At 41.8% G+C, this 18,405-nt stretch overlaps 1 long non-coding RNA gene across 1 annotated transcript in view; it reads right to left on the bottom strand.

The window, feature by feature from the left end:
* Positions 1 to 386: 386 nt before the first annotated feature.
* The window catches only part of LOC136115269 (uncharacterized), a 43,194-nt gene continuing 25,175 nt past the window's right edge, over positions 387 to 18,405 (bottom strand). The window contains exons 7-9 of the long non-coding RNA XR_011736370.1: positions 17,976 to 18,281; positions 13,240 to 13,372; positions 387 to 3,818 (exon numbers count right to left, since the gene is read on the bottom strand). This is a non-coding gene — a long non-coding RNA (uncharacterized lncRNA). The remainder of the gene's footprint in view (positions 3,819 to 13,239; positions 13,373 to 17,975; positions 18,282 to 18,405) is intronic.

Here is an 18,405-nt window from a genome sequence, read left to right on the forward strand (position 1 = left end):
AATGATATTGCTGAAGAGAGCTGATTTATGCATACCTTCATATTCACAAGTGATGGTAGAGTGCTGTCCAAAAGGAAATTAAGAGTCTGAAATAAGTAGAGATCTGGTATTTAGTATTACAGTCAAACCAAACATGGGACCACTGCAGGCTGAGCAAGGGCTTGGCTTTGCAAGCAGATTTGAGAGAAGTTCAGGCAATAAACTGAACTGTATTGCCTGGTGTATTCCTACAAGACGTACATTGAAGGGCAGCTAATGAGACAGTAAACTCCAAAGAGTCATGGGATCCCCCATAGCCATTGGACCCTCATTGTTTTTAATGTGCAGAAAATATAGATCAAATTAGAAGATGAGGCTTTTGAAGAAATATGGAGTCTAGGAGGCTCTTAAATGTATTCAGATTTTATTTCAGAACACAAGGATTAATTCTAATTTCAACTTAAGCACACATGCTCAAATATTGTGATTATTAAGCACTTCCCAGTTTAACTGCTGCTGACTTGAGTTAACATCCTCAATAACATATCAGCTGCAATTTAGCTACATAGGTTGACAGGTCTGACAAAGAACCAAGTCCTACTCAACTCTTAAAAGCCACTGTATGTAGGATACATAATAAACTAATATTACTGCCTAATGCCTAAATTGGTAGATTATATTCGTAAAGTTTCTGAAGAAGAGACTGTTCCCATGTAGCTGTTTGCACTGCCTCCAGGGCAAAGCAAGTGACACCGACACCCTGATGGTTTCAGCAGTGTGACTCCCAAAACCGGTTCTCTCCAAACAATGGCTTTCCATCAGCCTGGTGACAGGATGCCTCTGATCACAGATACTGCAGAGACACTCTTTTCAGGACTATTTCTACTCAGATTTTCTCACACAGAGTAAGTAGAGCAGGGAAATAGCCGTCAGTGGAAAAGCAAGCAAACAACAAAACAACACAAACCCCTCTAAGTAAGGGTAGGTTAAGAGTCTGGGAATCTTTTGATCCCTTGTATTCAGCCATCCTCCAGCAGAACAGAGAAGAGCTGACTGAGGAAAAAAAAATGCCAAATAACTGGATTTCTGGAGAATAAAAGCTAAATGAGGCTAGGAGTGAATGGGAGAATGTATTTGTCAGTGAAGCTGGCTGGGAGAAATCCTAGAATTGCCACAGTCGAACAGGACCTTTGCTTTTGGCAGCAAAAAAGCAAGGCTTTAACCACGAAGATCAGTGAGGACACATACCTTATAAACCGTGTTCACTCTGAGGGTATAAAATTTGTCATGAAAACGTTTTGAAAATTCATCATTTGGACTAATTATAAAGAAGTATAAAGAAAGTATTACAAGCAATTAAAAAACTTCAATTCCTGTTGAGGTAAACAGCTATAATGGCCATTACCAAGAGATACTTTAAGATTGTTACTGCTGTATTTCAGATACAGCTGCCAAATTGTCAGTAAGGTACACTTCGCCTTTGACATAACCTGTCCATGTGGGCTTCAAAATAATGAAGTCTCGTATTTATCAATATCATAGTAAGATAAGGAGTGTGTGCACATTATACATCAGAACAAAACTCATTGAAACTGTTTTTGTCTAGGGACCAGAATAACTCTGTTTGAAACATTACACTGGTTTACCAGCCCGGGGTACTGCCAGCCTGTACCTAACTTAGCTCTCAATCAAATCAAAACAGCTGGAAAATTTCTGGCAAGGATTTTTTTTTTTATATTTGAAATTGTCAGCTGGTAAAATACAAAATTCCAACAACATGGTATGGTTTTTGCAGATATTTTCCTGATTTCTCTTGTCCACCTGGGTCAAAGGGTGACCAAGGACCCAATAGCCATGGCTTCCCATCTAATGAGCTCTTGGCAGTTCCCAGGCTTTGTTAAGACCTCAGATCTCAAATCAGTTGCCTTCAACTTAAGACTATAGGGCCTCTGTGGCCTACTGTTCAGAACCTATATAAGCCGTATGTGCTATAAAGCAGTCATTTATATGCTGTAAACCAGGATCTTTCCTCTTTTCAGAGAGTACTTTTTAACTCTTGGTTTTGTCAGAGATCAGAACAAGATTAATTTTTTAAATATCGACATCTTCCACAAATTGGAAGTGTTTTTCCACTCCATTCTGCTCACATTCTTAAGTGTGAAATGTCTATTTGTACAGCAGTAAACTGAAACATTTTGTTATCTCATCTGGCCCTATTCCTCAACTATTCTGCAACTGGCAAGTGGGTTAGTTCAAACTCCAGACCTACTTCACAGTGCTCAATATGAATATTTGTATCTTGGAAAAAAATTTGAAGAAGGGTTTCCTTAAGTATCTTAAGTTAACCGGTAATGAGCTATTACAGTATATAAACATCTGAGAAGTGTACAAGCACACAGAAACTCCCACCCAGCCCCAAAGTGTCCACAACTGCCCAAAAGATAAATGTTAAGTGTGAAAGAGGAACTCAGGCATGTACAGAAACCTGTGGGTACTCCCCTTTCCTGGAGCCCATTGAGCTCTACTTAAATGCTGTTACAGAAGAAATATATTGTGTTCCAAGGACAGCAGCTGTCCTTCGAATCACAGGAACCTGTCAAAGTCATTGCAATCCATTTATATATATATACATTTATGTATATATATATATATACACACACACACATCCTGTGCTGTGATAATAACAGCAATGAATAAATAAGATGTTCTTGTAAATAATCACACTCCTTTCAAATGAAACCGAAAAAAGAGCTGGTGAAAAAAATCTGATTTTTGACACATTTATTGATAAATGGATTTCAGGTCCCCATTTACTAACAACATGCCTTTTTCCTAAGCAAGCCTATATTGATCCATGGGGAAAGGGAGAAAACATAAAATATTTACTCATTCATAGAATAACAGTAAGCAAAATTTTTGCTAGGTAGTCAGACATATGCACAGGATGCTGGGAGTACATGGGGAGTAGTCTATTAACAGAAGTGTTCTGCATGTTTTTTGTAGGTTATTCCTCATGTTACAAGCTGCTTCTGAAAGGCTAAGATTTACCACCTGGAACAGAGGCGAGTGTTCATTCATCCAGCAAAAATTAGTCTCTGGTGCAGGTTTAAGGCAACGGACAGTGCAGGCCTTAACTCGATGAACCTGGAAAGGCCCACACCTCCCACACCACTGCCTTTCAAATGAGAAATTCCTCAGCACAAAAGGCGCAGCCCACGGGACTTCTCCAGACAAACAATCAGCCTGCAGTGCTTCACTGGGCATAAGGGTCTTGGCAAGGTGCCATGCACTATCATTAAAGTGTTTATAAAAAAAAATGTTCATTTTTGGCCAGCTTTTTTTCCAAGGCCAGGCCTCCACCCCCACATCTTTAGTGGAATGTGTTAATAATTTGCTTTGTGGAGATGAAAGGCTCTTTGATAGCAGCAGCATAAACACATCTCACTGTGCTCAAAGGTCTTTGTCCCACAATAGAAGCATAGTTTCTGTACAGCGGCTTGAACGGAAAGAACAGACATATTTCTGAATTACTTTTCATTTTTTTTCTGCCTTTTCCCCCCCATTTATCTCTTCTCTTATTTCTTACAGTCTCTTGTAAATCCTTGTTTGGAATACAAACAGGCAAGAAATCCTCACTGATAATAGCAGCAGATGGATTAAAAATACCAGCCGGTCACCACAGTCTGCAGTGTCAGAAACCAAAAGTCACACCAAAACACGAGTCTGCCCCAGAGTATGTGACCGAGCGTAACCTGGGCCAGTGTGTAGCGTGGGAGGAGGGAAGAAACCAGTAGCTATCATCTTCTGATCCTCTCTTCAATAGCAGGTTGCAGGCCCTACTGAATAAATACAAATGGGAGATTATAATTTATCTGGAGAAAAAAAAATATGTTCTAATTACCTCAAATCCAGTGTGCACTAGCAAGCACTGCCTAACCAGTGTCTCCCAGACATAGTGCATCCCCTTCAGTACCCAGTTTGAGCCACTGCATATATCTTCTTTATACCAACACTGTCCCTTTGAAGGCCAACCTAATATTCCTGAACCATAGCATCAGTCTTCAGGTCCATTTTAAACCGATCCCAAAGGGATAAAGACATAACTGAGATGCGGCCCTTATTCACTTCCTGGTTTAAATGTTAACACAAGTCTTAATCACCAACCTGTCTCGAGATATTAGCATTTCAACATATCTTTCAAGGTGGGCTTTATGTAGGCTTGTTTTATCTCTTTTTTTCCTGTTCTTTTGATAAAAAGATACCTTTCCATGGCACACTTTTACATGTGTCTTTGTTTTCCTGAAGTGGTCACTGTTCTTACTCTATGCCTCTATTAACTGTTAGCAGATATATTTTTTTTTCTATTCATGGCAGCCCTAGCGAAAGAAACAACATTTTGCAAAAGGGTCACCTACCACTTCTTAAGCAACATGAATCAGTCATTGTGATAACACAGTCAGATATGCTGAAGAGCCTACACTACATTTTCAAAGGTAATTCAGACATTAAAGACACTTAGCTCCTGTTCCATGCAGTGTTAAGCTCTTTATGTTGTAGGCTATGACTGCATGTTTGGGAATAGGCTCTATGAGCTGGTGAACCCATCAGCTCCATTTGCAATCTGTACTGAAGCAGGTTCAGTCTAGACACATACAGCCACCTATTTCCTTCTGAGAGAGACAATATTACTGGTGGTCAGGGCTCTGTCAACGCTTTAGACATGTTTGTCCTGTTTTCAAAAGGAATTTAAATCCTTACTGAACTCAGAGTGTCACTACTGAAAAGAACAATTGAGGTTTGCTAGCAAAAATGTAAGGGTTTAGGAAAAATATAAGCATTGTCATTTAACTGTAAGTTTGCCCCAGTGCAAGCAAAGCACATAGTGTCTGAGCTCACCTGAGGTGAGAGGAGTGGATAGCTTTAAGTCAAGTCTCTGACAGTCAAGTTTATATTGTGAGTAGGGGAGGATTTAGCAGCTTTGAGCTACAGCAGTTCAGCAAGTGCTAATCTGGTCACTCTGTACTGGTAATCTTGTTGTTTTCTATAATGATTATTTCCAGCCCTGGTGTCCCAGCAAACATAATCACGTCTTGTTATCTGCAACGCTTCCTCCCATGTGATACTCTCTGACAACATCAATGTGAAGCCTGAGTTTCGGCTGTGGCCCCAGTCCTGCCCTAGGAAGGGAGGATGGCTGACATAGCAACAGGCATTTGGGCAAACAGGAGTGAAAGTGAATCAGGAATTCTTCTGATCGTTTCACATCTTTAGGCTGCGTGGTGTGGGATGAAAGAGCACGTCTTGAAAATATTGCCGAATGATTATGGACAGCATGTATTTTTGCTCATCCTAATGAGTGAAAGCTCTGGATCCACCCTTCAGTGCAAATTGGCCCTTAATACCACAGTTTGCCAAAAAGTTGCTGCCTTTTTCAACTTTTCTAAATATACCTCTCCACAATGCTCTGTGAAATAGTGACCACCTCTTTTGATTTGGTTTCAGTGCAAAACCACCTGAAGAATGGCAGTTTCACTTGAGCTTGTTTTGAGCATTTTGGGCCCATTCAGAGCAGAAACTTAGGGAGTGCCGCGATACTGCAAAGCAAAGTAAATATTTGCACAACCCCTGAAGACCTAGAAGCACAAATTTTAAAGCAGACCTATTGTGTGCTGCCGCCTCCAGCCAGCATCTGCGTGTTTGTGGTAGGCATAATCAGGTTGGACCTGCTACAAGTCTCTCCCATCCTGATGGTAACTGCTGGCAGAGAAGTGGAGCAGACAGTTTTGGGGGGCCAAGGTGAAGGATAGCATTTTAAAGTGTAGTGGAAAATTCACTAGAGCTTCTCTGCATGCACCTGATTCAAAACATCTCTGACTCAAAGTGGTTTTTAAGGGAAAACTATTTTCCTGCAACAGGGTTAGAGCTCTGAGGGGAGGTTCCTGTAAGAAAGGATCTTCTGTTTGGCTTCTGCTGCACTGTTGGAAATGTTTAAATACAATGACCTGCCTTGCAAAACACCGAGGTTCCTCTTAGCTGATTTTTCGTTCACTTGCAGGCTGATTTGCAAGCCCAGCTACATCGGCTGCTACCTGGGAGAAGAACAGGACAACATGCTGGGAGAAGGAGCTAATATCCTGCAATTAACAAGATTTACTTTACATGTCATGTCTGTAATATGCTCACAAACATTCCTCTTAGAAAATACTTCTGTTTTCCCTGACATGTTCTGAGCTACATGGCACAGCGATCGAGCCACCTGCTCCCTGTGAAGAGAAAGCCCTGCTCTGACCACCTTCCCTATACCATACCTACTCTGCATCTAGAAAGAACCCATAAAACTAGGGTAGGCAGACCCAAGAGCAGGGCTGATCTGAAGCTGACTGTGTAGGAAGACCAGTAACAGTGAAAATGTAGACATGACTGTGTCTGCCCATGCAGGAGAGATTACAGAGCTGAACAGGATGATTTGGCTAAACAGCTGGTAAAGGGGCTGTCAAAACAGAGAACAGTTAGAATGGGCCACCTCTGCCCCTATCCAGGTCTGTGAGTAAAACTGGAGACAGAAGGAACTGGAAATAGGACTGGGATGTCTGAAGTAAAGCTAGGCATTTATTATTTGTTTCCAGACTATGGGCAAAGCTGTGGTTGCAATTTTTTGTTCCGTTCTTTCTCTTGTATAAAAACACAGGGACCATTGCCAATTTTCTCCTGATCATTTTCCTGTTTCCTTAAATAAAAATCTCTGTTTCCATGTTCCCAAGGAGTCTGAGGACATATGAGCACAGGAGGGCTGAAGCACAGCTAGAAGTAGGAACATGCCTTTCGGCTGAAAGATCTAGCCACAGTTAATTTTAGAAAGAAAAACCTAAAAAATAAAGAGTTATGGCAACATGGGAGAAAACATTCTTTCATGGTTTGTCTTTATCTAACTTGGATGATACTGTGAACAGCTAATAACAAGCCATTGCTGGAAGGTGTAAACAAAATGCAAAGTCTCTCTTCATCCATGTGAAAGGTCCCTGCTCATTCAAGGACCAGTTCTTGCAGCCTTTGCTCAACTGAGAGTTGTTTAGTCACAACATGGTTTGCAAGGACTAAAGCATTAAGTACACAATGACAATGATGAATATTTATGTGCTCAAAGAAAGAAAATTGAGGTGCCTTGTATTTTCAACACAAGCTGAATGTAATATTTTTTTGAAATTAGAAAATGTAAGAGAAACATGGCATTTCCAGGCAGGGAGGACAATGCAAGCTCCCATCCTAGCCACTCTCAGGTTGGAGCTGGAGCTCTGCTTGTGCTTCAACGCACTCCCCATGCTCCCACAACAATAACACCCCACTGTTATTTTTAGTGTCAACTGTAATACAAAGCAATTCAAGGCATTTGCAGTGTATTTTGTGAAGACAGTATTTCTCTTTTGCTTGTGTAGTTCCCAGGCTGCAGTGCCATTCTGTTCACCAATCTTAAACAAACACTGCCTTTGAGATTTCCTAAATAGTTCAAAGTGGTGTCTAGGGAAACATTAGAAACACATATGGAAAGCCTGAATACATTTCAGATGAAACCACTTCGAATGTCCATTTTTGTGCAAGTTCTGGGCTGGAAGATAGTATAAAGCAAGAGTTTTTAAGATAAACTTGTCAGGAATGATGTTACAATAGCAAAATTTTCTAAATATTTATTCCTGATAAGCTTTTCACAAGCCCTCCTCTTTGGCTCATCATTTCATTCAATTTTTAGTACAAAAAATGTTCAAGGAGGAAGAACTAGTGGTCACAAACTTTTCAGTCCTGACTGGAATGTTTCTTATATGTTGCTTCCATGCTTATCTATAGTAGGGAGCACATACAGACACATTCACTGCAGGAGCCAATGTACAGCAGGTACTACTCCAAAAGTTAGTGTTTGACAGCAGAGGCCACAGTTACTATAGTTATTTTCAATTCTAAGTACAGGTAGAGACTGCAGTAACTGAGATATGTTCGTTTGCAGAACACTGACTAATACCATCTCATTAATCACAGAATCACAGATGTTAGGGATTGGAAGGGACCTCAAAAGATCATATGTGAAGCCAACTCATATTTCCAAAAGCAGCAGCAAAATACACTAACATGAAAAGACAATATGTGGGACAAAATCTCCTGATTTCTGCTTCTCTTTCTTTCCTTTGCGAAGTCTTGGCACATTTTATGGATGCCACCATCCATCCCTAGTTTCAGGAATGCCACACATTACAATCAAAATAGCTGACCTCCCACCACTTCTGTAATATCTTTGCAATGTGCGATTAAACCATGTCTCATGTGGATGGAAGGCAGCACAAGGGAGATCTAAACTTCTCCTTCCTCCTTAATACACTCCTTCAACTGCCACACAGCATGCTGGAGGCTGGAGAAACATTTTGAGGAATTAATACCACAAGTCTGGTTTTGTTCTCATTGTCTTCCTAACATTCACTGTGAGCCACTGTTGGAGACAGAGCACCTGTCTAGATGGAAATTTGGATTGCTCTGTCTTGATTAGTCTTACCTTTTTATGATGCTCACCACAAAGACAGTCAGTCCTGCATCCAGGGCCCTGAAGGTCTAGGTAATTCTTCTGTGGCCCTTTCTGTGATTCCTATAACTTGGGAGAGATGCTGGACTCAGAGAAAGAGATTGGCATTGTTTCTCTTCAATGTGCTCTAACCTGTGAAATCTTATCCAGCCTTCGATCAACAAAGGCCTGATAAAACTCATTGAACCACTCCCAGTCAAGATTAGCCCAAAAACTGGGTCACTGATTCAGACTACATCTGGCCAGTACAACTCTTTAGCAGGTACCAGCCGAGATGCTAAGCTTGCAGCAGGCCACACAGATGTAATAAGAGTCCATCTCCTATACAAATGTAGCCTATTAGTTCCTTCAGGACACTTGGTTTATCAGATGTCATCCAGCATATAGAGGTTTTGGCCCAATGGTTAGGACACTGCACAGGGTGATAAACTAAGGCAGCTGCTGCTCACCTGGCAGGACACAATCAACTTCTCTTGGCAGCACATGGGCAAGATGCAAATGTGGTCACAGAAGACCAAGAAAGCAAGAAGTCTTCAATATCTGGGTAATGTAGGTTAGGACAAGAAGCAGGTGGCCTGTCTGTCCTGCTACTGCCTCCCAAGCCTATTCCTTGTCTCCTCTTCCACAGTCCTGGTCCCAGCTCCCAGCTGACTTCCAGCCACGTCCCAGTGCCGCCTGCTCCCCGAGCCATCCCCAGCCTGATATTACTAATGCTTTTATTGAACAAAGCGCTAAAGCCTGGCTCCTGAGCAGCCTGCTGCTGCCATGCCTTCTGCTCTGCCCTTTCATTCCTCAGCACTGTCTGGTCAGCTCCTTCGCTGGGGCAGCAACTCCTGCAGCTGTGCTGGGGATGGGGACACTGCTCCCAGCCAGCACCCCTGGGGCAGCCCGGCAGAGCCACCGAGACAGGGACAGCCCAGCCTGGGCAGCAGGGCAGAGACCACAGTCTAGAGATAACATAGCAAATTTCTGCGGTGACAGGAAGGAAGAGACTTCCTCTGCATCTGGAGGGGACAGAGCAGTCAGCTGCCATCCAGAAAAACACCACTAGGCCAAAACCAGGCCAGGGGCCGGTGTTTTAGACCATTTCTCCCTGTTTTGTTTCTGACACATTCTATCTAAAGTAGCTAGTGGTCCTACCAAGCTCCTTGACGAGGAGCATGGGCATTATGGCATGAGAACTGTTTTGAAATAACTCCAGCATCTGAGGGGTCTGCTAAACAGAAAACAGAAGGGGCCTGCCCATGCAGTTTACTGTTGGCTGGATGTTTGTCACAGGTGGAAAGCCATTTGAACTTACTTTTCAAAGGAACAGCCATCACCCTGCCTTGGCTGTTGACCACAACCACAAAGCACAAGGTCTGCTGGCATCTAGGTTGAGTTTATTTTGTGTTCCTCTGGCCCAAAAACCTTCTGGATGTCTCTAAGTGCCCTGGCAGCCTCACACATACAGCTTCCTGGCAAGCATACTGCCTGTCCCTGCGATAAGTGTGTATGCTTTGGAAGACTATATAAACTGAAAACTGTCCTAATACAAATTATTTAACTAAGTAGTAAAATAACGGCTTGCAAGCAGCTCGCTATCTGATGTAAGGAAGTTCTCTAGATGCCACCAGTATAGATAACAACAAATGAACAGAAATCTAAAATTTATATTTTAAACTGTTACAGGATACAAATCAGTCTCCAGTGCATCTGGATCCATTTCAAAAGTGTAACTGCTAGATTAGTGACTGTATTGTTTCTCAGTTGGTTGACAAGACTAAAATTTTCCTTTTGCCATTTTACTTAATTTATTAATAAGTCTGTGGTCATGGTTCCTGCTTTTGCTGAGTTGGGCTGAGCAAAATATTTCCTATCTGCCAAGAGAGAATGAACGCTCTAGCTGCCAGTGCTTGCACCTGAGTATATGCATGCACAATAAGTGTATATATATGCATATATACACGCTGTATGCAAATATTTTGTGTATCTTGGAGAGATACACAGGAAGCAGGGCTGAACTCTCAACCATACATGCAGATCTTTGCCTGGAGTGAGTGAGAGTAGGACGTTAGCAGGCACGCAATCATGGAGCTGGCTGGGGAGGCCAAGGCTCTGCTCTCTGCTCTTCCCTTCTTTAAAATACAGAAACAATCCATGCACTAGGCTCCAAGGCCCAGCTCCATTCTTCCCGAGTGCTCCAGTCACCAGGCTAAAGGGCTACTCCTTATTTGACTCAGTTAATCTTTAAAGATGTCCTTCAGAAATCAGCAAGAGCGGAGTCTTCAGCCTGGGTTTCAGGGCATCCCTCTCAGAGGCAGGCAGTGTGTCCTTTGGTGACTTAGGGGAGAGGGCATTAAAATATCATTCTTCACATATCCAGTATGCTTTTGTGCCTCGTCCTGTCCTTTTTATTTTAAATAAAAGCACTTTCTGCCACTGTGTTTTATGCAGAGCCTTGTGGATATGCACTACATGTGCTCTGAAGCTACTTTTCAGTAACAGCAGATTAATTCCTTGTTTGTGTAACCCAATGGTACGTTAGTGGAATATAGGGAACAAGTTGTTTAGACTCCTGGAGTCTAGGATGTTTTGAGACTGCTGCAGGACAGGATCCATGGGAACATAAGATTTTCCGTCTTTATAACTTCCACCTTTATAACTTAAGGCCCCCATAGATTTAGGCAGGTAATGAGGCAAGACTTTTGAAGCCCATAAATCTTGGGTGTATAATGTCTGGTGTTACATACAGTTCTGTGAATATGGCCTTACCAACTGCCTGTCTCACATCCTTGGAAGTGGAAAGGTCCATGACAGACAGGTGGAAACAGCAGGACTTGACAAAGAGTCAGTATAAATAAGAGACTGAAAAAATCTTCATGTGAAAATACGGTAGAAGAGAAAACAGAAGTTTTGAAATCAAAGCAAATCCCTTTGTCTTCTTGTTTCTGCTTTCCAAGAAGAACTGAAAGTATTGCAACAGCTGTCATAAAAAAGACTGCTTTAGCACCAGAAATTAATGAAACTCTCCTAAAAGCATGCCATGAAGCACCCAAAGCCAGGATTTGCAGAAAAGGTTGAAGGTTGGCTTCCTGGAGAAAGACCTGTGTCCTCACAAGTGAACCTGCTGTTTTGCATTACTCAGATATGTTACAGATATAGCACACACAGCATGCTTGTGTATAAGTTGCATATGAAAGATTGCTTTTGAACAGGAAGTTTCCCCACTATAGGAAGCATCTGGAACTGAGTTTGTATTTTAGTCTGAATAATTATGATTTATAACACTACATACAAGAACTGAACACAAAACTTTTTGCAAGTAGGCTAGAAGAAATCTAAAGCTCCACAATCAGCCAAGTGGGAAAAAAACACAGGTCCTAAACCTCTCAAAAGATCCAAGTCATTTGATAGCTATGTCTTCTGGTCAAATAAATGTGGATCTGGAGTACACAGCAGACTGACTTTTCTTTTCCCCAAAGAGGGGAAATTACAGAATCACAGAATGTGAGGGATTGGAAGGGACCTCGAAAGATCATCTAGTCCAATCCCTCTGCCGGAGCAGGAACACCTAGATGAGGTTACACAGGAAGGCATCCAGGCAGGTCTTGAATGCCTGCAGAGTAGGAGACTCTACAACCTCCCTGGGCAGCCTGTTCCAGTGTTCTGGCACCCTCACTGAAAAAAAGTTTCTTCTCAAATTTAAGTGGAACCTTTTGTGTTCCAGTTTGTACCCATTACCCCTTGTCCTATCATTGGTTGTCACTGAGAAGAGCCTGGCTCCATCCTTGTGACACTCACCCTTTATATATCTGTAAACATTAATGAGGTCACCCCTCAGTCTCCTCCAAGCTAAAGAGACCCAGCTCCCTCAGCCTTTCCTCATAAGGGAGATGCTCCACTCCGTCATCTTTGTTGCCCTGCGCTGGACTCTCTCCAACAGTTCCCTGTCTTTCTTGAACTGAAGGGCCCAGAACTGGACACAATATTCAAGACGTGGTCTCACCAGGGCAGAGTAGACGGGAAGGAGAACCTCTCTCGACCTACTAACCACCCCCCTTCTAATACACCCCAGGATGCCATTGGCCTACCTGGCCACAAGTGCACAGTGCTGGCTCATGGTCATCCTGCTGTCCACCAGGACCCTCAGGTCCTTTTCCCCTACGCTGCTCTCTAGTAGGTCATTCCCCAACTTATACTGGAACCTGGGGTTGTTCCTGCCCAGATGCAAGATTCTACACTTTCCCTTGTTATATTTCATTAAATTTTTCCCTGCCCAACTCTCCAGCCTGTCCAGATCTCGCTGGATGGCAGCACAGCCTTCTGGCATATCAGCCACTCCTCCCAGCTTCGTGTCATCAGCAAACTTGTGGATAGTACACTCTATTCCCTCATCCAAGTCATTGAGGAATATATTGAATAATATTGGCCCCAGTACTGACCTTTGAGGCACTCCACTATCTACAGGCCTCCAACTGGACTCTGGCCCACTGACCACAACTTTCTGGCTTCTTTCCTTCAGCCAGTTCGCAGTCCACCTCACTACCCGATCATCCAGATTGCACTCCCTCAGCTTAGCAAATTAGTCCTTCAGTCCCTCAGATTAGGCGGGTAGGATCAGGTGAAGCTAAGATCACCAGCAGGAGCTCTGTGCTCCTTTGCATATCAGACTTCAGTGCCCCTATGTGTACAGAGGATTAGAGGCACAGACTTACCCCGCTGCTGTTTCATGATTGGGAGAACTGGCTAGTGCGAAGATGGTAGCAGTCGTGCATAACTCTATTTCTTTTTCTACCCTTCCCTTTCCCCACCGAGACAAAGGAACGTTCTTTAACATTTCTTCAGGTACTGAAAAAGAAAGTAAAAGGGAACACTGATTTAGTTTGCAGCCTGTTACTGAATGCAAGACTATGAATGCAATGCAGCTAACAATACAAAAGCCTTAAATACATCATAAAGAGAAGAACAACATAATAAAGAAGACTTATGTATAACTTTTTTCAGTGTAACACTATGTTTTCCTTCCCACATAATAAAAAGTGGAAGACTTGCAACAGAAACTTTACAAACTGTGGTGCGCCTATGTGATATATTATCTCAAATACGCGTGCAGAGGAGGGTAGCCAAGGGATGCGAATCTCTCTCAACACATGGTGAAGGCTCTGAGTAATCACTTGTCAAATGTTAACATTACATGGAATACTTTAAAAATCAATGACGAATTCAGACCTTGTTAGACCTATTTGCCACAGCCTAATCAACCAAGTAAGCTCGCATCATTACACTGATTATGAGTGGCCAAAATAATTAAGGAGTCCCTTCTCATGTGATATTGTTGGAATTCTCTGTTACAGAACTGCATGGTCATTAGTAAACACTATGCATGTGCCCAGACATTTGCTGGATTTGATAAACAACCCTTGTTCTTGAGAAACTTTGGTGGCCTTTGTGAGCAACAGTCAGTGACAAATAAGTGAGGACAAGCAACATACATTCAGGGAGGTTTTCTTGGGAAGACCTTTTTTTGGAGAGGGCAATCAAAGAGAAAATGATAACTGTCACATAAGAGTGTTCCTATAAAACTGTGCCATTCATTACCAGACAAATGTTCTCTCTATTCTGTTTGCATAGAGCAAAAGTAACCCCTGATGACTGATTAACTGGATGTTTGCATTCCACACATCTTTCCTGAGGATTTATACCATACCAGGTCATTTCTCATATTTATGGTTAATCTAGAATAAAACAACTTGGTTGTTTTTTGGTTTTTTTTTTTTCTGCCAAACATCTGCAAATTCTATAGTGGTACCAGTTGCAGCTTTCTGGGTGAATTGACCCTCATTCATCATAATTCGTACACAGATGTAGACTCACACATCTTCATGTTCACAATGAACGTGAACATTCATACACCAACATAGTCCAGACTGAAATTAAGTGTACTAAATTCTTCATTTTAAGCACTGCACGTACTTTTTATATTTAAAACAGAGCTCTGATTTCTGCTTATTAATTCCTTTCTGCTGTAAAGTTCCACTTGATAATTTTTACTCATTAAGGGTGACATCCATTTTGTTTCCCACAGCACATCATCAAACTTTAGATCAATATATATGGAATTAAAAGCAGGTGTAGATGGAAGACTTTGGCTGAGCACAATCCATTAAGTGTCTTCTAGCATTCTTGGCATTTTAATTAAAGCCTACATTTTGGAGAAGCAACGGGAATCTCTAACCTGAACTTAAGTGGTTTCCAACCCAAAGCATTCTACCATTTTATGTATAATACATCTGCCGTAATAGTACTGTGGACAGGGTAAAAAATATGTCCAAATATCAGGGCCACTGTATGGTGCTTCAAATATGCAGGACATGTTTTTGCCAAGGAAAATACTTCGAACTTAAAATGTTTGAGAAGGGAGTGTTCAGCTGCAGCCAAAGCCTTCTCCTAAGTGGAGGGACACCCAAACAGACAGCAGGACTGCATCCCATGGTCCCAGAGCTCACACCATGCCAAGCACAGAGAGCACAGGAGCCCAAACAATGTTATATCAGCTAAGCATGTATCCTTTGTGGCTTCTGAACATCCTTTTCACAAGGGTCAGTAACCTGTGTGGGAATGATGGAAGTTAATCTTTTGCATTCCTTTCCCCAATTATTGTCCAGCTAATTATTAAAGCAGCCCCTGGGAAACAGGGAGAAGATGAGGGTTTTGATCCCTAGGGACTGAGGTGAGCCCACAGCCTTTTCCTGGCTGGGTCTGCTTTAGCTGAGAATAAAACAGTAGGTTTGCAGGACCAAACATAAAGTTCACTCTGGTTTTGATACTGCTTTTTTATTAACTGCACATGACAGACTAAGACATAAATATTTACATACGGAAAAATACTGACATAACAACGATTTTCAATCAGCTTTCTCTATGGATGGCAATGCTTGATAACAGTGTAACATGGTGCAGTGGATATAAAGCATCCCAGATATCATGATAGAATAAGTCTGAATTCAGGAATGAAGTGGTTTAACTGCGTGCAGCATTTCGTGAACTTGCAGGCCTGCTTCACACATCAGTGAAAGGACCACATTTTATAGTTTATTAGCATTTTTTTTTCTATTTTCTTCTGAAAAATGACCTGACAGGAAATATAAACAGGCCTTTCCAGGACTACTTAAAAAACACTCTTTATCTTTCATCATATTTTCTAGCAGCTATGTTTTATTATAAACAGTATAAGCAGAGTTGGGGGGAAAATACAGAAAGAGGAGCATGAAACCAGGAAAGATTGATGCAAAGTGCTGTGAGGATCTCTTATGGGCGATTCTGATCTCTTCTGCACATACATGCATTTTCCCTGAGAAAAACGACATTCCTTTCCATTTGTGTTCTGACAAGCAAACCAGTCTATAATAGTGCCTCCATTTTGAAAAATAAATACTTAATGTTTGTACTTTGTGAATGGCATTCTTACCACTTTAGACTAATGCCTTCATACATCCTTAATCAATTTCTACATACACACAAATCCTACAGCAGTTAGACATCAAGCTTAGGGTTATGTGGGAAGTGAGGAAAAAAAAAAAAAAAAAAACTTGAGAAAAATTGGAATAAGCAAGTGAATGGATTTTCATTGAGTTTCTTGGGGTTCCCGGCTTTCTGGTGTAAAATGGTATTTAATTCCACACACTTGCGTACATACATACATATATGTTTATAGTATCCAAAAAGAGAGAGTGAGCTTTATTCCTGGCACAAATCTTCCTGGTGGGCTCGTTTCTAGAGAGTAAGAAAATGATCATGTGAGGCTTAGTAGATGAGCAAGACAAACCGCAGCTGAAATGTATTCAGTAGAAGTGTCATGGAGACACGTCAATTACGTTTCACTTATAACTGATCAATTCCTTTTCCTTTGCTCTCTGTTGACCTGTCATCTCTATTTATGTACCAGATCTCTGTCATTGCTTCTGCTCCAGCTTGAACACTGGCCTATTTCAGACAGTTTTTTTTAAATTTCTCACATATAAGGCTTTTCTATATACATCCATCCTGCATGGTAAAATAAGAGATGCTTCATATTTGGGGTATTTCACAAATGGTTTTGATTATTTTTATATGCTTTCACCCTATGAACAATTCACAGAATTATCACCATATCAGATTTAGCATAGTGAAAATATTTTGAAACTATGTGCAGTCATATGTGTGACATCAGGGTATATTTTTTGACCTACATAGACTTGGCCCAGAACTTATACTAAAATAATTTAAAGTAATTTAAAAACTTAAGTTTCAGATTCTGCTCTCTTATTCTGGTTTCAAGTCTGAAAAAAAATCTACTCTGGTTACAAGCGCATATATTTTTTTTGAGGCAATATGATAGCAATGATGTCCCTTCTTTGTGTAAGCACAAATAGTTCCGTGTGTAAGAAAGCAAAGTTAAAAGTACTGGCACTAGATACTTAAGCATCTGGATTTAGTGGCCATTTGAAAGTACCTTGAAGATGGGATCTTGAAATTGTGACTGTCTTCACTCTGCATACATATAATTTACTGGCACTGATGCTATAGTCCCACAGTACAATGAGGAATGTGTCGCACATGGTTTTCTAAAACATTTATTTGTTGACACATACTACTGGGTCAGAGAGGCAGCTGTGGGGTGATCTGTCCCAGATCTCACTGAAGCTGAATAGCCCTAGAGCGGAGATCCTCCCAGCCAGGGGATAGAGCTGCCTCCTAGCAGGTAGAATTTGTAATTCTCATTACTTGCTGCTCAGAGAGGAGAGACCTGAACTTTCTGAAATCACAGGAAAGATTTTCTTGCTTTTAGTGGCTTTGCTGCAGGCACTGAACCCTTTACTTGGTCTCTGAAGGATATTTTTGCTTTTTGCCTGAACATACAGAGAAGTGTGCATTTGTCACTTAACTCTATTCCATTGAGCTTCAGTAATGGCTCCATTATAGGAAAAATTTCTGCTTCCGGGGAAGAGGCATGTTTTGCAAGCCGCACACATTCTTCTTTACCCTCAGTCCTCTGTCATGGGAGCATAACAAGAATGCTCTTAACTCAGTCCACTTCCAAAAACATACAGTCCCTCCAGCAGCTCCTGTTGTGAACACAACAGGAGAGCAAAGTAGCTGCAACCCCACCCCACCGTGTGAAGCAGGGGCTGCACTGCACCACTAGTGCCACTGGTCGAGGAGAAGCCACAGACCCCACAGCCATTCACTTCTGGTCAACCTCCAACTCTAAGAGGCTTCAAGAAGCTGCAAGGATTCCCATGTTTGACTGTATGCTGGGAATAAATGCAGCACAACTATTTGAAAATGTGCACATGCCTGAGTGGAAAGAGCAGAAAGAGCCTGAGATACAAAGAGGATGAAGGGCTGTGCAGCTGCAGGTGTCCCGCCACCTGCATGCCAAGAGAGAGCCATGAGCAAGAAGAATACTTACCAGGGAACAATCCGATTTGCAGAACACTGAACACAACATGAGAAGAATGCATATTTTGCAGTCCCAGCTCCTTGCAAATTCAGGGGAGACCCATGCAAGCAGGTTGGCTTGGCTGGACAGGTCAGGATCTGTGACCTGTGGCGGAGTCCTTCAAGAGGCTGGGGTGTCAAGACACAGGTTTTCTCACACAGTACTGCCAGACAACCCCATTAGATGAAAGACTAATAAAGGTTTTGTGTTCGGCAACCAGAACCAACTAGTAACAGTGCACTGCTTTCAACTTAAAGCTCTGGTTTGGGAATAAACCTGCCAGGAGAGAATGAAAAGTAGTATGTTGAGGTTCTTTTTCTGAATTAAATCAATATTTATGAGGCAATAAAGAGCTAAACTGCTACATATAAGGCCAGCACAATGCATGTATTCACAAAAC

The sequence above is a fragment of the Patagioenas fasciata genome, chromosome Z, assembly GCF_037038585.1.
Source record: "Patagioenas fasciata isolate bPatFas1 chromosome Z, bPatFas1.hap1, whole genome shotgun sequence".
Taxonomy (NCBI): domain Eukaryota; kingdom Metazoa; phylum Chordata; class Aves; order Columbiformes; family Columbidae; genus Patagioenas; species Patagioenas fasciata.